Source organism: Phacochoerus africanus, chromosome 9 (assembly GCF_016906955.1).
Source record: "Phacochoerus africanus isolate WHEZ1 chromosome 9, ROS_Pafr_v1, whole genome shotgun sequence".
NCBI lineage: Eukaryota > Metazoa > Chordata > Mammalia > Artiodactyla > Suidae > Phacochoerus > Phacochoerus africanus.
The window spans coordinates 121,319,239-121,337,247 of record NC_062552.1 but is presented as its reverse complement, the minus strand read 5'-3'; positions in this window follow the sequence as shown (position 1 = coordinate 121,337,247).

The window sequence follows — 18,009 nt, the reverse complement described above, 5'->3', positions numbered from 1 at the left end:
TTGAACCAAGGACTGCTTTTGCTAGGACAGTTCTTATGGGCCCTACCAGGTCTTATTGGCTGGATTTCCCAGTTCTTTGTCTCAGGCTGCTTAGCCATCAGCTAATCACAAAGGTTTTTCTCCTGATAAGCTTGACAAAAACCATCAGGCACCCATTTATTAAATGATAATCTCTCCAAGCTTAACTCTTAGACACTCTTGCTGATTTCTGGACTTGGGATTGAGCTGCTTCCAAGCTGCATCACGCACATTTATGGCTTGCTGAGTTTGTGCACACAGATGGCTAACCCTCCCATTATGTGTGGATGTGATGATTTTAATTCTCAGAGGCAAATACTGAGTCTGGGGTTAGGGAGCATCTGTGATCACCAAGAGGAACCACATTTCTGTGCAACCCAAACCGCATCCTTCCCACACAACCCACGAGCACACATAACCCTCCTCGCTGTAACTGTCTCCATTATTTCCCATTGGGTCTGGTCCCTCATTCTTGGTCCTGCATTTGGAGTTACCAGGTCATGCAAGTCTACCTGGCCATTCTCATGCCTTTGACGATTCCATCACATGTTCCTTCTTCCCAATATCTCTGGCATCTGCTTCTTCATGATGGTTTCCACTGCCACCATTGTGAATCGGTCCTGGCTCCTTCCAGACTGATCTTCATTGCCATAGAATCAAACCTCCATGTTCATCAAATCACTTCCCAGGACAAAAGTCTGCACCTTACTTCATCCCCTGCAGCAGAGACTCCATTCTGCTCAGCTTGGATTTCAAGTTTGCACAACTCTCTACATGTGGACAACATAAAATGTCTTTCAATGGCTTCAGATTTGGCTTCTAGGTCCACTTTAACAGGTGAAGAGCTTAATAAACACCATTTCAACACTCTGAACATCCGTTTTTAAGTGTAAGCTAGAAAAAGCAAAGCCTATCGCCTATGGTTTTAAGTGGATCCTGAGAATGGGCTTCCATAGCTACACTCCCCAAAGGCTTATCCTGCCTTCCAAAGATCATTTTAAGGCAGGTTGGGGTCAATCCTTCCCTCCTCCCTGCCTATAAGAAGATTTCAGAGTCTGTCCCCATCGCTGGTTCCTCTCCACATCTCTTCTGCATTTAGGTGAACTGGAGTGAATCTCATGTCTTTAAGAAGGATTAGGAAAAGCAAAATCATGTTAGTCAAGGGGATTAATGACAAACCCTGGGAGAAATCTGTCTTTAGTCTGTAGGCAGTGTGGACTCTGAAAAGTTTGAAGGATGACTAACAGCAATAGAATATGCTACCTTCTGAGGATTAGTTATCCCTTAAAAGTGGAGATTTAAAAAAAGACAATAAATAAACCCCAGGAACATGAGCACTGAGAACCGTATTGAACGTGAAAGAGAGTGTTGGGCCAGGTCTTCCCACTGCAACTCATATCCTGATAGTCTAACTTCCGCTCCAACTAGGATGAAAAATATGTGAGCGTTAAATTCTTTCAACCATCCCCTCTCCTCCTCCTCTAATTTTTATCTCCCCAGGTTTTTTAGTCTGTTCATCCATTTGTTTGTTTGTTTTTGCTTTTTTTAGGGCCGCCCCTGTGGCACATGGATGTTCCCAGGCTAAGGGTTGAATCAGAGAGCTAGAGATGCCGGCCTACGCCACAGCCGCAACAACACCTGATCCGAGCCATGTCTGCGATCTCCACCACAGCTCATGGCAACACCAGATCCTTAACCCATTGAGCAAGGCCAGAGATCAAACCTGCATCCTAACAGATACTAGTCAGATTCGTTTCTGCTGCACCATGAGAGGAACTCCCTAATTTTTTCTCTTCTTTCTCCTTCCTTTTTCTTATTCTTCTTCATATTAGCTAGTGTTCTGCTATTAGCAGAGCAGTTTTATTTTTATGTGATTTTTTTCTTCTGTAAAATTATCTCATTATTTTTTATGCATACTTTTTATATGGAAGTATAGTTGACTTACAGTGTTGTGCCAATTTCTGCTGTATAGAAAAGTGACCCAGTCATGCATGTGCATACATACATTCTTTTTCTCATACTGTTTCTATGTATTTTTCATTTGCTTCTCACTCTGTGAAGTAAATCAAGTAGCTTTAATACCCTTCATGTATAGATTGTTTAATCAAATTAGGCCAATTTAGTAACTTGTCTAAGGTTACACAGCTAGTAAAGGAAGAGCAATGACCTGAACTTTTGTCATCTCGCACTAAGATCCATGGTCTTTCAATAGGAGTCCTTTTATTATTGTGCGCTCTGTTGCTAAGAAATGTTCCAAATTTTAGCATTCTTGACAGTTTTAGGACAAACCTCCAAAACATTAAAAACAATTTTTTTTTTCATGTGCCTGTTGGCCATCTGTACATCTTTGTTGGGGACATGTTCAACATCACTAAGTGGTAGAGAAATGTGACTCAAAACTATACCCATCACCCCACACTGGCCAGAATGGTCACCATCCAAAACGCTACAAATCATAGTGCTGAAGAGGCTGTGGAGTAAAGGGATCCCTCTTACACTATTGGTAGGAATGGAAATTGTAGCCACTATGGAGAACAGTGTGGAGGTTCCTTACAAAACTAAAAATAGTTTTCATACAATCAGCAATCCCACTCCTGTGTCTATACCCAGAAAAGATGAAAACCCTAATTTGAAAAGATACGGGCATCCCAAGGTTCACAGCAGCATTATTTACAATAGCCAAGACAAAAACCATCTACATGTCTACTGACAGATGAGTGGATAAAAACGTGGTGTATATACACAATGGAATACTACACAGCCATAAAAAGAATGAAATGCCATTTGCAGCAACATGGATGGACCTAGAGATTATCATACTATGTGAAGTAAGTCAGACAAAGACAAATATTGTATGGTGTTGCTTACATGAGGAACCCTAAAAAATTATGCAAATGAACTTATTTACAAAACAGAAATAGACTCACAGACACAGAGAATAAATTTAGAGTTACCAAAGGAAAAAAGTGGGGGCAGGAGTGATAAATTAGGCATTTGGGGTTTGGGGTAACATATACATACTATATAAAATGGATAAATAGCAAGGGCCTACTTTATGTCACAGGGAACTATAGTCAATATCTTATAATAACCTATAATGGAAAAGAATCTGAAAAAGAAAATATATGTATTATATATACAATATAATTATATATAACATATATCATAATATGTAACATATATAATATATATACATATATAATGTATAGCATATTATTATATATAACATATATAATATATATGTTATATATAATATAACATATATAATAATATATATAACATATATAATAATATATAATTGTATATAATATATATAACATAGATAATAATATATATAGACCTGAATCAATTTGCTGTAGACCTGAAATTAATACAATATTGTAAATCAACAAATATTTCATTTTTTTTAAAAAAAGAGCAATATTTTCTTTAATAGTTTTAATAGCTATCACAAAGTATTACTGAATAACCCATGAATTTATTTTTTCTTTTCAAAGGAAAAGGTGGAAACTTTTTTTCTGGAACATTTTTTTGAGCTTCTGATCTCTTATACCCCACATTCTATATATTTAAAAGGCTGGAATATAGGTATTCTCTCCTAAACATTCTGGCTTGAAGTGTTAGCTTTTTTCCCCAAGATGGTATTTCAGCTGAATATGGACATGAGGTTGGCAGGAGAGCTATTCCACTGTGGGAACTGTCTGCTTCAGAATAATTACTATTCATTTATGACCTTAGGAGAATTTTTGTGATTGTTTTCCCCATTGCTGTACCATGTTCTGCCTTTCCTTCTGAAGAATGATTTTCTTTTTCTTTTTTTTTTCTTTTTCTTTTTTTTTCTTTTTCTTTTTCTTTTTTGGCTTTTTAGGGCCGCACCCGTGGCACGTGGAAGTTCCCAGGCTAGGGGTTGAGTGGGAGCTGCAGCTGCCAGCCTACATCACAGCCACAGCAACGCCAGGTCCGAACCGTGTCTGCAACCTACACCACAGCTCACGGCAACACCGGATCCTTAACCCATTGAGTGAGGCCAGGGATCAAACCCTCATCCTCATGGACACTAGTCAGATTCATTTCCACTCAGCCATGAAGGGAACTCCCAAAGAATGATTTTCTATCTGTGCTAAGGATGCTCCATCTAGAATGCACCACGTGTCTTGTTTCTTATACGCGGAATCTCTGAAACCACCACTGGGGCCCATGATCGGAATCCAAAGGGGAGTCAGCATAGTCTTCTAATCTGACCGGAAAGTAGGGGTTGGAGAAAATGAAAAAGGATTATCAAGTCATTAGGGCAAACCAAGCATGGAATCAGGATTTTTAGTCAAAGTGATACAGAATATTTTTTTTTTCAAGTTCTCCCCTTATTTCCAAGACTAGTAAGAAATTTCAGGGAGAAGTAATTTGCCCCAAATCATGAGGCCGCCCAGTGGCAGTTGGGGATGTCCATCCATGTACACGTGTCCTCAAGCTCAGAGATCCGAGAGGGGACTCACTCGTTGGCCGTCTCACCACGGTTCATGGCTATAGACCCCTACAGTTCTTTCACCTTGTCATCCCCTTCTCCAGCCCTTCATACTGGTCACAGGTGTGACCAGGTCACTGCTCAGGTGCCGCCATCACTGATCCACTGTTCCCTGTCTCTTTCCTTACTTGCTTGACATCTCACCAAAGAAAACTGCAACAGCTGAAAGCGTATTTTAAAGTGTTTGTTAGAGTTCCCACCATGGCTCAGCAGAAACGAACCTGACTAGTATCCATGAGGATGCAGTTTCAATCCCTGGCCTTGCTCAGTGGATTAAGGATCCAGTGTTGCTGTGAGCTGTGGTGTAGGTTGCAGACAAGGCTCAGATCCCAAGTTGCTGTGGCTGTGGTGTAAGCCAGCAACTACAGCTCTGATTCAGCCCCCAGTCTAGGAATCTCCATATGCCGCAGGTGCAGCCCTAAAAAGATGAATAAATAAATAAAGTGTTTGTTACTTCTTGTCTCTGTTCATAAGTAAGCTCCACAGTAGGTGGATTAAAGGCCTGACTGTTAGGCCTGAAACCATAAAACCCCTAGAAGAGAACATAGGCAGAACACTCTTTGACATAAATCATAGCAATATTTGGGGGATCGGTCTCCTAAGGCAAAAAGGTATAAAAGCAAAAATAAACAAATGGGACCTAATTAAACTTAAAATTTTGTGCACAGAAAAAGAAACCATGGACAAAAATTAAGGACGACCTACAGAATGGGAGAAAATATTTGTGAATGATATGACTGACAAAGGGTTAATATCCAAAATAGGTACAAATCAATATCAAAAGAAAAAATTAGGAGTTCCCGTCGTGGCACAGTGGTTAATGAATCTGATAGGAACCATGAGGTTGTGGGTTCGATCCCTGCCCTTGCTCAGTGGGTTAACGATCCAGCGTTGCCGTGAGCTGTGGTATAGTTTGCAGATGTGGCTCGGATCCTGAGTCACTGTGGCTCTGGCGTAGGCTGGCAGTTACAGCTCCGATTAGAGCCCTAGCCTGGGAACCTCCATATGCCACGAAGTGGCCCAAGAAATGGCAAAAAGACCAAAAAAAAAAAAAAATTAAACCACCCAATCAAAAAATAAGCAGAAGACCTGAGTCAACATTTTTCCAAGGAAGACATACAGATGGCTAATAGGCACATGAAAAGATGCTCAATTTTGCTAACTATTAAAGACATTCAAATCACAATAATGAGATATCACCTCACCCCTGTCAAAATGGCTATGGTCAAAAAGTCTGCAAATAACAAATGTTGGAGAGGTTGTGGAGAAAAAGGAACTCTTGTACCTGTTGGTGAGTATGTAAATTTAGGCAGCCACTATGGAAAACAGTATGAAGATTCCTCAAAGCACTGAAAATAGAACTATTATATGATCCAGCAATTCTGTTCCTGGACATATATACCTGGGAAAAGGAAAACCCTAATTCAAAAAGATACCTGCAGCCCAATGTTCATAGCAGCACTATGTACAGTAGCCAAGATACAGAAGCAAACCAAGTGTCCATCAAAAGACGAATGGACAAAGAAGTTGTGGTCTATCTATACACAACGGAATATTACTCAGCCCTAAAAAATGAAATATTGCCATTTGCAGCAATGTGGGTGGACCTAGAGAATTGTATGCTTAGTGAAATAAGTGAGAGAAAGACAAAAACTGTATGATATCACTTATGTATGGACTCTAAAATATAAATGAATGTATAGAGCAAAACAGGTTCACAGATACAGAAGATGAGCAAGGGATCAAAGCTGGAGAGAGACAAAGAGGGAGAGGCAAGATAGGGATATGGGATTAAAAAATTCAAATTACTATGTATAAAATGGAGAAACAACAAGGATGTATTATTCAGCACAGAGAAGCAGAGCCATTATCTTGTAATAATTTGTGATGGAGTAGATCCTGTAAAAACACCGAATCACTATTTTGTATACCTGAAAATGAACACAATCTTACAAAGTAACTATACTTCCATATGAATAATAAATAAATAAATACGCATACGCATACATTTTTTTAAAAAACTTTTAAAAATAAATGAAATCATACGGTAAAAACAAAACGCCAGTGAGTGGGCTGTCTGGTTTTTGGAAAGGGAAGATGGAAGAAAATTGGGAATGGCTCACCAATGGGATGGTGCAGGCTTCACTTCTCCTCTGGTTTTTTCTCCCTCCCCACTGGTTCCTTCTGACTTGTAAATCACCAGAAAAGGTTGGGGAGTCTTCTGGTAAATTGCAGTGGATGTCAGACGACCTTTATTTGAACCCCAGGTCCGCCTTGAGGGGTCCTGCCACTTACGGAGCCCAGTCCTCATCTGACGCAGGGTCTTGGTTGTTCTTGCCCTCTGGAGATGAGAAATGCGGGCACCTGGTGAGCTGGTTTCCCGAGCTAGTTTCCTAACACGATTTCTTAAACCACGAAGTCCAGCACACATCCACGGCCCCACTTATCCGTCACGACCTGATTAAATGGTGTCGTGCTTTGTTTGGTTTAGTTGTTCAGGACGAAATGTGTATCCTGATCTTGCATTCCGAGAGCTCACAAGAATTTTAAATCTAATTTGATTTCTCTGATTCTGGCTTTCCTTTGACTTCCTATTTCAAGAGTGAAACTAAAGAAGGATCTATTTCTCTTTGGTTTCGGGTTCTAACAGCAGGGCTTTTTTTGCATTCTGATTGCAGGCACAGCCTAACAAAGCCATATTTAAACGCAGGGAAATGTCACTTACATGTTAAAAAAGCTCACAGAAGCAAGTCTGCCTCTGCCGAATCTTTGAAGACGCTGCTTAATAAAACCGAGAGATCTCTCTGACGTTGTCCAACAGAACCTCCGGTAGATTCGTTCTGTGCATATTTTTGACGATAGAGATAAAAAGGGGGAACACAACAGTCATTTTTCATTACAGGCAGATATCCTCCAGCTTTAGTGTGATGGAGTCCATCAGAAAAGATGGGGTATTAATTATGAAGGGACACTTGGATTTCTCAGCAGAGGATATCAAACAGGCCAAACGCCATAGTCTCTCATTTAATGTATCGCTCCCTTGTAGGGGGGCACATAGCAACGAGTCTCAAATTGCCTCCTCTGCAAAAAGAAGGGAGAAAAACATATACACACAACACACAATTAAAAGCAGATAAGCATCAGGCGCTGTGACACATTTTCAGCAGAAAGCCAAAAATGGAGGTCTTAATCTCCGGGGTTGGTTTGCTAAGAGTACTCACTGATACTCGCCTCGATGTGACTACTTAACTCCTGTTAAAATTAATAGGGGTCAGGCCTGATCCTCAAGGGAGAAAGGGCCTCCTGGCGCGTGCAGGCTTCCAGGAACAAGGATTTGGTGATTACTGTATTCTTTGGCGGTTCATTTTCAGATTATCTTGTAAGTGTATGCTCTTTGTGATCTTTGGTCCAATTATCAAGAATAACATGTCGTGTAGGATCTATTTTTATTAAAGCAGCATTCTTCTCTTAAGTATGTGAGGAAAGAGGCATATTGACAGGATCTTAATGCAGAAACCTTGGAACTCTCTCCCCACCCCTGCAACAAATCAGTCAAGTTAGTCATCATGTCTAAACTAAGGGAACCTTTGGGGGACCTGTGACCCAAAGATTCGGAGAGCCTCAATTCATGGAGAAACTCAAACATGTCTTGGGTCATGGAAAGAGAAGGTAAATTTGTTTCCAAAAATGACATGAACATGGAGTCCAATGATAAAGGTGAAAAATGCAAGGCAGCACTAGTTCCCCCCAATTTTTGAGACTCGGTTTACTCTTCTGTTAAAAGGGTGTAAAATTAGCAGCCTTGTTTGAAAGAAGACCACTCTTGTAAAAGTGCTTGGAACAAAGAGCCATGGCAAGCAATGCAATTGTCATCCAATGTCACAGACTCTGATCCGTGTCCTGAGGAGGAACGGGAAGAATGAAAGCAACAGGACCCACTTGCAGTTTTTTTAAGTATTGCCTATTTTGAGTTTTAGCCATTAAAGCAATTAGAACAACAGCCACAATATACATAGTAATATCAAGAGCAGGAGAAAGGACACTTTTAAAGGCACAAGGACTAACAACGTGTTCCCTTGAAAAAAAGGAAGTTACTACCATGAAATCACACTGCATCGCTCTTATTTTTCTCACTTTGGTGAAACTACCTCCCAATTACTTCCGAAGCTACCTCTGATCTACAGGTAAGCCTTTAGGAGCCTCTGAAATAAGCCATCACAGCATCCCAATGCCGTGACTAAGTTCGGTAATTCACAGAGACATTAATAATCAAGGAGTCTGGTGTGGTTGAGCCTTTGCTTTCTCATCTGCAGATCCAGATATTGTGCTGTGACCTGTGAAAGAAAGAAAATGTCTGCCAAACATATGCCTGATAAAGGGTTAATATTCAAAATATAGAAGCGGCTCATACGACTCAAAGCAGAAATCATCATTACAACCATCATCATCATCTGATTAAAAAGTGGGCAGGGGACTTGAAGAGACATTTCTCCAGAGAAGACACACACCTGGCCTACAGGTACATGCAAAGGCGCACAACATCATCAGGCATCAGGGGACTGGAAAGCAAAATCACAATGAGGGACCATCTCACAGCTGTTAGAATGGGTTGTCATTAAGAGACAAGAGATAAATGCTGGTGAGGATGTGGAGAAAGGGGAACCCTTCTGCACTGTTGGTGGGAATGTAAATTTGTGCAGCCACTATGAAAACAGCATGGAGATTCCTCAAAAAATTAAAAATAGAACTGCCATATGATCCAGCGATTCCGCTTCTAAGCATATATTCAAAGTAAATGAAATCACTCCCTCAAAGAGATATCTGCAATCTCATGTTCGCTGCAGCATTATTCACAATTGCAAAGACATGGAAGCAACGCGACTGACCACTGATTGATGAATAAAGGAAATGGGATGGATATATGCAGAAAGACAAATACTGCATGATCTCACGTATATGGGGAATCTGAAAACATCAAAAAACCTAGAAAGAGAAAGTAGACTGATGGTTGCCAGGGGTTGAAGGTTAGAGGAAATGGGGAGATGCTGGTCAAAAGGTACAAACTTTTATTTGTAAGATGAATAAGTTTTGGGGATCTAAAATACAGCATGGTAGCTATAGTTAATGATACTCTATTATGTACTTGAAAGTTGCTATGAAAGTCGAGCTTTAAAGTTCTCACTGCAATAACAAGGTAGAAATTATCTGCAAGGTGAAAAATATGTTACCTAACCTTATTGTGGTAAACATTTTGATATTATCACATGGTACATCTTAAATTTTCACAATTTTATAAACAAACTATTTCTCAATAAAACTGAGGAAAAGTTATTGCAAAGGTTGAGAAACAGTCAGACCCCCCAGATCCCGCCCTAAAAAATGCTGTGTTATACATACTCTTAAACTAGGCTACTTATATTTCTACATTTTCTGTCATTCTCACTCATTCACTCTTCCTTCTCATACATATTGTGGGATCAAGAGTATTTTTACTGCTTGAGTTTTCCTTAATAACTTTTTGTTCGCTCAATTATAAGCTTCGGAGACATGTGAGAATTTCACACTATAATTGAAAATTCATATTATTATTACAGTTCTGCCCATTTTTCTTCTATATAGTTTGAAAATATGTTGTTAGGCACAGGTGGGTTCAGAATTTTTATATCTTCCAAGAGGATTATTGTTGTTTTAAACATCAAATAAATTTATTATTCCCTAATGCTTTTTTGCCACAAAGTCTTTCTTTTCCTCTGATACTGATATTGCTCTTCCAGCTTTCCTTTGCATTGTGCGTTTACTGTTTTTAAAAAAATGTTTCTATTCTCAACCTTTCTGTATCGTTACTTGTGCTCATGGCCTTTATAAATAGAAAATAGCTGAAAACTATTTCTTTAATCAGCTTTTCATTTTAAGATAATTGTAGCTTTACATCCTATAGTAGGAAATAACTAAGATGAAGTCCACATACATTTTACCCAGTTTCATCCAATATTAATGTCTTGCAAAACTATGATCCAGTATCACCACCAGGATATTGATGTAGGTTCAGTCAAGGTACAGAAAAGTCCCATCACCACAAGGATTCCCCATGTTAAGCTTTTATAGACACACTCATTCCTCCCCCCCCCACCACAAGTCCTCTCCATTTCTCAGCACAGCCACAAAGCTCTTGTCCCTTTCTGTAATTTTCTCATTTCGAGCATGTTCTGTAAATAGGATCGTAGAGTATGTACATTTTGCGGATTTACTTTTCTCAATCAGCATGACGGTTTAAAGATGCGTCTAAGTTGTGTGTCAGAAGTTCTTTTTATCACTGAAGAGTATTGCACAGTGTGAACGTACTACAGTTTCACCATTCATTCACTCATTGCAGGACATCTGGGTAGCTTCCAGTTTTTAGCTATTATGAATAAAACTGCTATAAACATTTGTGTACAGATTTTTATGTGAACATAAGTCTTCTTTTCTCTGGAATAAATTGCCCAGACATGCAATCGCTGGGTCACATGGTAGGTGCATGCTTCGTTTTTAAGAAATTGCCAAACTGTGCTTCTGGAGTGACTGTACAATTTACATCCCCACCCCCAAGTACGAGTGATCAGGTTTCTCCACATCCCTCATCACCATTTGATGTTGTCGCCATCTCGTATTTTAGCCATTCTGATAGGTGCGTGGTGATATGCCATTGTGGTTTCAATGTGCATTTCCCTAATGGTTTGTATATGCAGTCTTCTTTAGTGACAGGTCTTCTGTCTCTGACCTTGTCCAACTGGATCATGTGTATGTTTGTTGATTGTTGGGGGGATTCGTTATGTATTCCAGATAGTATTCCGTTACCAGAAATGTGGTCGGCACGTATTTTCCCCACTCTGTAGCTTGCTTCATTCATTTAGCAGTGTCTTTGGCAGAAATTTTTTTTTTTTTAATTTTGATGAAGTCCTACTTAATTTTTTTATGGATTCGATTGTTGATATTGAGTAGACAAACTCTTTGGCCCTACATCCTGCAGATTTGTGGTCCATTTTTTTCTAAAACTGTCATGATTTTACATCTAAGTCCCTTGTCTATTTTGATTTGATTTTTTATAAAGTGTAAAACTTATGTCAAGGAGTTCTTTTTTGTTTTTGTTTTTTGCTTTTTTGAATGCCCAGTTGCTCCAGTATCTCTTGTTGAAAAGTCTATTCTACCTTCCTTGAATTGTACTTTTGTCAAAAATTATTGGACATATTTGTGTGAACATATCTGAATTCTCTTCTCTGTTCCATTCATCTATCTATTTCTCTGCTAATACCACAGTCTTGATTACTGCAGCTATGTAAGAAGTCCTGAAATAGGGTAGACTGACTCCCAATTTATTACTCTTTTAAAAGATTGTTTTAGCTATTCTAGTCCCTCTACTTTTCCATATACATATTAGAATAATCTTGTCTAAATCTACCCAAAAATGCTCTTGTCAGGATTTTGATAGGAATTACATTAAACCAGCATATCAACATATGAATAACAGGTAGCATTATGATGCTGCGTTCCAATACAGGCACACACTGTATCTCTCCATTTATTTAAATTTCCTTTGATTTATGTTATCAGGGCCATGTAGTTTTCAGTATATAGGTCATGTACATGTTTTATAAGTTTCATTTTTCTGAGGGATTATAAATGGTATTATATTTTTAATTTTTATGTTCATAAATTCATGGCCAGTATATAGAAATAGAATTAATCTGTCTATGTTTGTCTTATATCCTCTAATCTTGCTGAACTCATTATTTCTGGGAATATTTTGTAGATTCTGAATATTTTCTTTTCCTTTTTTTTTTGGACATTTTAGGGTCATACCCTCAGCACATGGAGGTTCCCCCAGTCAAATTGGAGCTGTAGCCGCTGGCTACACCACAGCCACAGCAATGTAGGATCTGAACCGCATCTGCAACCTACACCAGAGCTCACGGCAAACACCGGATCCTTGACCCACTGAGCAAGGCCAGGGATTGAACCTTCATCCTCATGGAAGCTAGTCAGATTCATTTCCGCTGAGCCACAATGGGAAATCCAGGATTTTCTACTTAAAATATTTTTACTATCTTTTTCCCTAATTCTTTTACTTTCAACATTTCCATGTTATTATCTCTATGAATAACTTTGAAAATATTTTAGGTGGAAATTATTTCTTTTTACTCTAATAAATATCTTTCTTACAACTAGCACATTTTATTCACTTATATTTACTGTAGCTAAGGACAAATTTAAGTTTAATCCAATATAAATTTATTTTTTATTTAATGCGGTTTTTTATTTGTTTCTCCCCTTTATTTTGTTCTCTATTGCATTCTTTGGATTTTCTTTATTTTTATTATTTGTTTGTTTGTTTGTTTGTTTATTGCTTTTTTTAGGGCTGCACCTGCAGCATATGGAGGTTCCAAGGCTAGGGGTCAAATCAGAGCTACAGCTGCCGACCTACACCACAGCCACAGCAATGTCAGATCTGAGCCACTCTGTGACCTACATCACAGCTCATGGCAGTGCCAGATCCTCAACCCGCTGAGTGAGGCCAGGGATCGAACCTGCGTGGTCATGGATCCTGGTCAGATTGGTTTCTGCCGTGCCACAGTGGGAACTCCTTTATTTATTAATTTTAATTCTCCTTTCCTTGGTGGTTTCCTCCACATTGAAAACATACACGTAACTTAATGAAGCCTAGTCAACATGACTATCTTTTGAATATTACAAGAACTATAGCACATCTAACGCCCTCTCCTATCTTGCATGACCTTGTGGTCTAACATTTTAGTATTCTATTATCTATCCAAAATCATTCTATTATCTATCCAAAATCATCTTTATGATAATTATTCAGTTTACTGTAAATCTATATGCAAAACTCAATCAATTGGGAGTTCCCATTGTGGCTCAGCGGTAACAAACCCAACTAGTAACCATGAGGATGCAGGTTCGATCCCTGGCCTCACTCAATGGGTTAACAATCCCACGTTGCCATGAGCTGTGGTGTAGGTTGCAGACAAAGCTTGGATCCCCCATTGCTGTAACTGTGATGTAGGCCAGCAGCTGAAGCTCTGATTCGACCCCTAGCCTGGGAACTTCCATATGCCACACGTGTGGCCCTAAAAAGCAAAAAAAAAAAAAAAAAAATCCGTCAATTGTTTTTTTGCATAGCACTGCTTTGTCCTCCCCATTCTGAATGTCTGCATGTCAGTGTTCTTCATTCACATGCCTACCCTCCCATGGTTCTTTTGAAGGACTCCCTGAATGATGCCTCCCATGGACATTATTTGCCTGAAATGTCCTCCTTTACCCTTGAATCCGCATTTAGCTACATAGAGAACTAGGTTGAGATTTATGTTCCCTCGGGGCTTTGAGGATCCTATGCAGGCTTCTGGCCTTTGGTGTTGGAGATAAGTCTGCTGTCGCCCTCGCAGTTAATCCTTTCCAGGTAATCTGACTTTTCTCACTGGTTGCTTTGGAAATTGTCCTTGTCCTTTTCCATTTTCACCATATGTGCCTAGATGTGGATTGATTTTCATTTCTACTTTCTGCTCAGACTCAGTGTGCTACAGACCAAGACTGGCCACTACTAGAACTTTGTCTTCTTCACTCAATACCTCTAAGGTGATGCTTCCATGAATTAACAGTGTGGAGGAATTTTCTTTGAACTTGCCCTAAATAAAGCACCCTTGGAACTCAAGCTCAAAGCAACTGGGAACAGAGGGTGCAACCATAGCTACCGACAGGGCTTAGAAGTCAAATATATCATCAACCTGCAAAAGAAGGAAGCCTTTTTATGGCAAAACATACTCCAGTACTTTAATGAGGGACATGTCCCTTGTTAATGAGGGACGTTCAACTGAGAGTTCTGCCCTGTTACTACCTTTTCCTTGGATCTTGGCGTAGTCCCTTTTCTGTTTGACCATGTATAGAAGGAAAGGCAAGCAAGAGCACCTGCAGGCTCCCTTGCACTGCTAACATTCTAGGATGCATGTGGTCTCCAGTTTTTCCAGGGCTGAGCAGATCATACTTGCTGTTCTAAGAGGTTAGCCAATGAGTGTAATTACTGACTTGTTGCCGAGAACAGACAAGGCATCCACTGTGTCTGTCTTATCAATGAATGCTTGGTTCTGGCACACCAGCTGCCACGCCGCCTCCCTCCAACATCCATCGAAAGTAATGCTAAGGGTCCACATCTCATTTCCTTGACAAAAATGTCAACGGCATTATCTTATGCATGTGTTGCACAGATAAGGGAAAGTCACTCTAAAGAATCCGTTCCATTCACATTGGGTTTACTGGCTCACATCTTTTATTTTTAATTCAGCAAAGCCACAGTGTTTGCATTGGAGATGGCAAAGCCAATCCCAGTCACCAGCTAGGTGAGCGGGTCACCTTCCGTAGTGTGTTCTTTTGTTATTTTTGTAAGGAATTTCACTGTCAGTCAGAAGAAATGAGACCCTCTCTCGTCTTTCAGGGAAAACACATCTTGTAGATTTTTTTATACAAAAATCCCTTATAGAATAATGCATGTTAGCACCCAGTCTGTTTGGTCACTTGTGGAGTGCAAACTAGAGGTAGCTTTTATTCATGGAGTGCCTTAAGTTCTATCTCCTATCTCAAGTGTGACAATAAGATTTTTTTTTGTCCCCGTATTTTGGTAATAGGAATAAGGACAACTAACAGTCACGGGGTGCTTACTACCTGCCAGGCACAAAGCACTCTATGTATCATCTTTTTTTTTTTTCAGCCCTTATAATAATCCTGTAAGTATGTACTGTTGTACAAGGGAAGAACCAATCTGGTTCCATACTAGATCTATTTCTTTTACTTTAACCTTTGTATTCTATCTGTGTTCTATTGCTTTTGCTGTGAGTTGAGCATGTTGCCTATAGCCTGAAATATACAGGAGAGCCTATTCCCAAGACTCTGACCTTTAAGGGTGTTAACACTTGCCCATTCACACAGAGATAAAAAGTTGCAGAACAGAGAATAACTGCTATCTTACTGGAGGTTTACAGGACCATCACCACCTGGCCCTGACCTTCATGGGCAGCTGCAAGAACAAAGGATTCCCACCCCAAGAAATTCCCAACAAGCAACCACACCCCTCCCTCCTCTTGCCTTCAAAAGTGCTTTGCTGAAACCCTTCAAGGAGGTCATGGATATTTGAGGCACAAGACACCTGTCTTCTTGCATGGCTCTGCAATAAACCGTTCCTGTTTCATTATTGTTTGGCCTCGCTGCACATGGAGCACATGAACTCGCATTCAGTAACACTATTGTATTTTCTATTCACGGATTCAAAACCCGAGAATTGATAACGTGCCTAAAATTGTCTCTCTTGGAGGCAACTGGGCAGCATTTTGACTCCAGGTTTGCCTGCATCCAAAATCAGATTTTCAATCTCTATCACTTACCCCCTCTGTTTCCCCTCCCTCCCCCCAGTTACCGATGCACAAAGAATGGCTGTGGTCACTGTCCTGCGTGCTGTCCCAACTCCTTATGAGGCAGCAATTTTACAGGCAACAAAGAAGAGGCATAAAGATGCTGAGTCACTTTCCCATTTGACCCCTAAAAATCAAGCTCCTAACCACTGCACAAGAGGGCTGGGAGGGCAATTCCCCTCAGAGACAGGGCTGGAAAGATTGACTTCAGTTCACTTTCATAATTTTTTAAAAGAAGGAAAATGCCCCAGATGAACAAGAAGTGATATTCTTACCAATTTAATGCAGAACAAAGTAAAATGAGAATTAGCAGTTTATCCTCCTTTGGGGGTGGATGTACCCAGTCACCAGCGGTAACGCGAGTTCAAAAAGAAGCTTTCTTATTTTCTTCGGCACGCAGGTGAATTTTGCAGGTACCCTGTGTATTGTCCGGGAGAGTTCATATAAGAATTCTTCACAGCATTGCTGTGGTGCGTTCAAGATTTTCAGCCATGTGCACATGTCCCACCTAAACAACCTACATGCTCATGGAGCAAAATAAATGAAAATGAGAATCACACAGGCAAAGTACCGGAGATTTCCACTTTTAGGAATCTATCCTCCGTATTATAGGATCTGTGCACAAGGCTGTTTGTCATAGCTTTGACGCGTCTATGTAGTGGTGAAAAAGTGCTAACATGCTAAATGGACTTCATTAAATTAATTACAGTGTACACATAATATGGACTGCCTGACAGCTTAAAAAGAAGACAGCTCTGCCGTGGAAACCTTTTCAGAATTTTTTGGTAAAAGTCAATTGTGGGACAAAACGCATAGTTAAATTCTAATGATGTAAAAAAGTTAAAATAAATCAGATCCATGTGTATGTGCATTACGCTTACATGGAAGCAGAGGTTAACTAGGTTTCTAACACAATTTGGCCATTAGAGACTGAAGACCCTTTTTTGACTGTGGCAACTGTTGAAAAACTTTAGCTGAAAACCGTTTGCCATCTCAATTACTCATGATTAATGTAATCAGATGGAGTCAATTAATAAAGTCAAAATATATCGAGAGTTAAAATAGCACAACAAGCACACACAGGTATGCAGATACAAACAGAAGAGGAAGGAGAGACTGCACACACACCTAGCAATGATCACTTGAGAATACTGTGGAAAGTAGTAACTTTGCAAGGTTAATTATTGGTGCCTTATGCAGAACACAATCTTTTTGTTGGGAGTACCAGATTTTACTTTAATAGGCTTGTGGGACAAGGAGATAAGGTGAAACCCACCAGGGATTTGGCAAAACCAGGTCACAGAATCTGACAGTTATGGAGGAAGCAAACCAGTCTTCATTCACCAGGCAAGCAGCAGCTTCATTCTTGCAGCCCTTCAAAAAGCCAGGGGAGCCTCGTGCAATTGGCAGTTTATCCTGCTGTAGACTGAGGGCTTCCTGTATGCTTGGCCCAGGAATATAAAGGTGAGCACAAGCCAGCCACAGAACCTATTCTCATGGGTGCAAAGATGAGGGGGCTAGCAGGACAGGGACGTATGTTAATCAAGTAAGCCCCAGAATCTGCATATAATCATAAACTGCAATGAATGTAACAAAGGAATTTGTTCTGAATGACAACAGAGATAAGACAGAGCAGCATTCCAAAAAGATGCTTGAACCTGGCCTTAAGAATGGGTAGGAAGGAGTTCCCATTGTGGGTCAGTGGGTTAAGAACCTGTCTCAGTGGGTTAAGGATCCGGCATTGCCACATTCTATGGCAGTGTAGATTGCAGATGCGGCTTGGATCCTGTGTTGCTGTTGCTGTGTCATAGACCTGCAGCTACAGCTCCGATTGGATCCCTAGCCTGGGAACCTCCATATGCCACAGGTTCAGCCCTAAAAAAAAAGAATCAACAGGAAAAAAAAAAAGCAAGAGATTTGTGGAAGGTTGGAAATAAAAATGAGGGAAGAACATTCTAGGCACAGAAAACAGAACATTCAAAGATTTGTGAGACCTTTAGAAGGTTTATGTTTATCAAC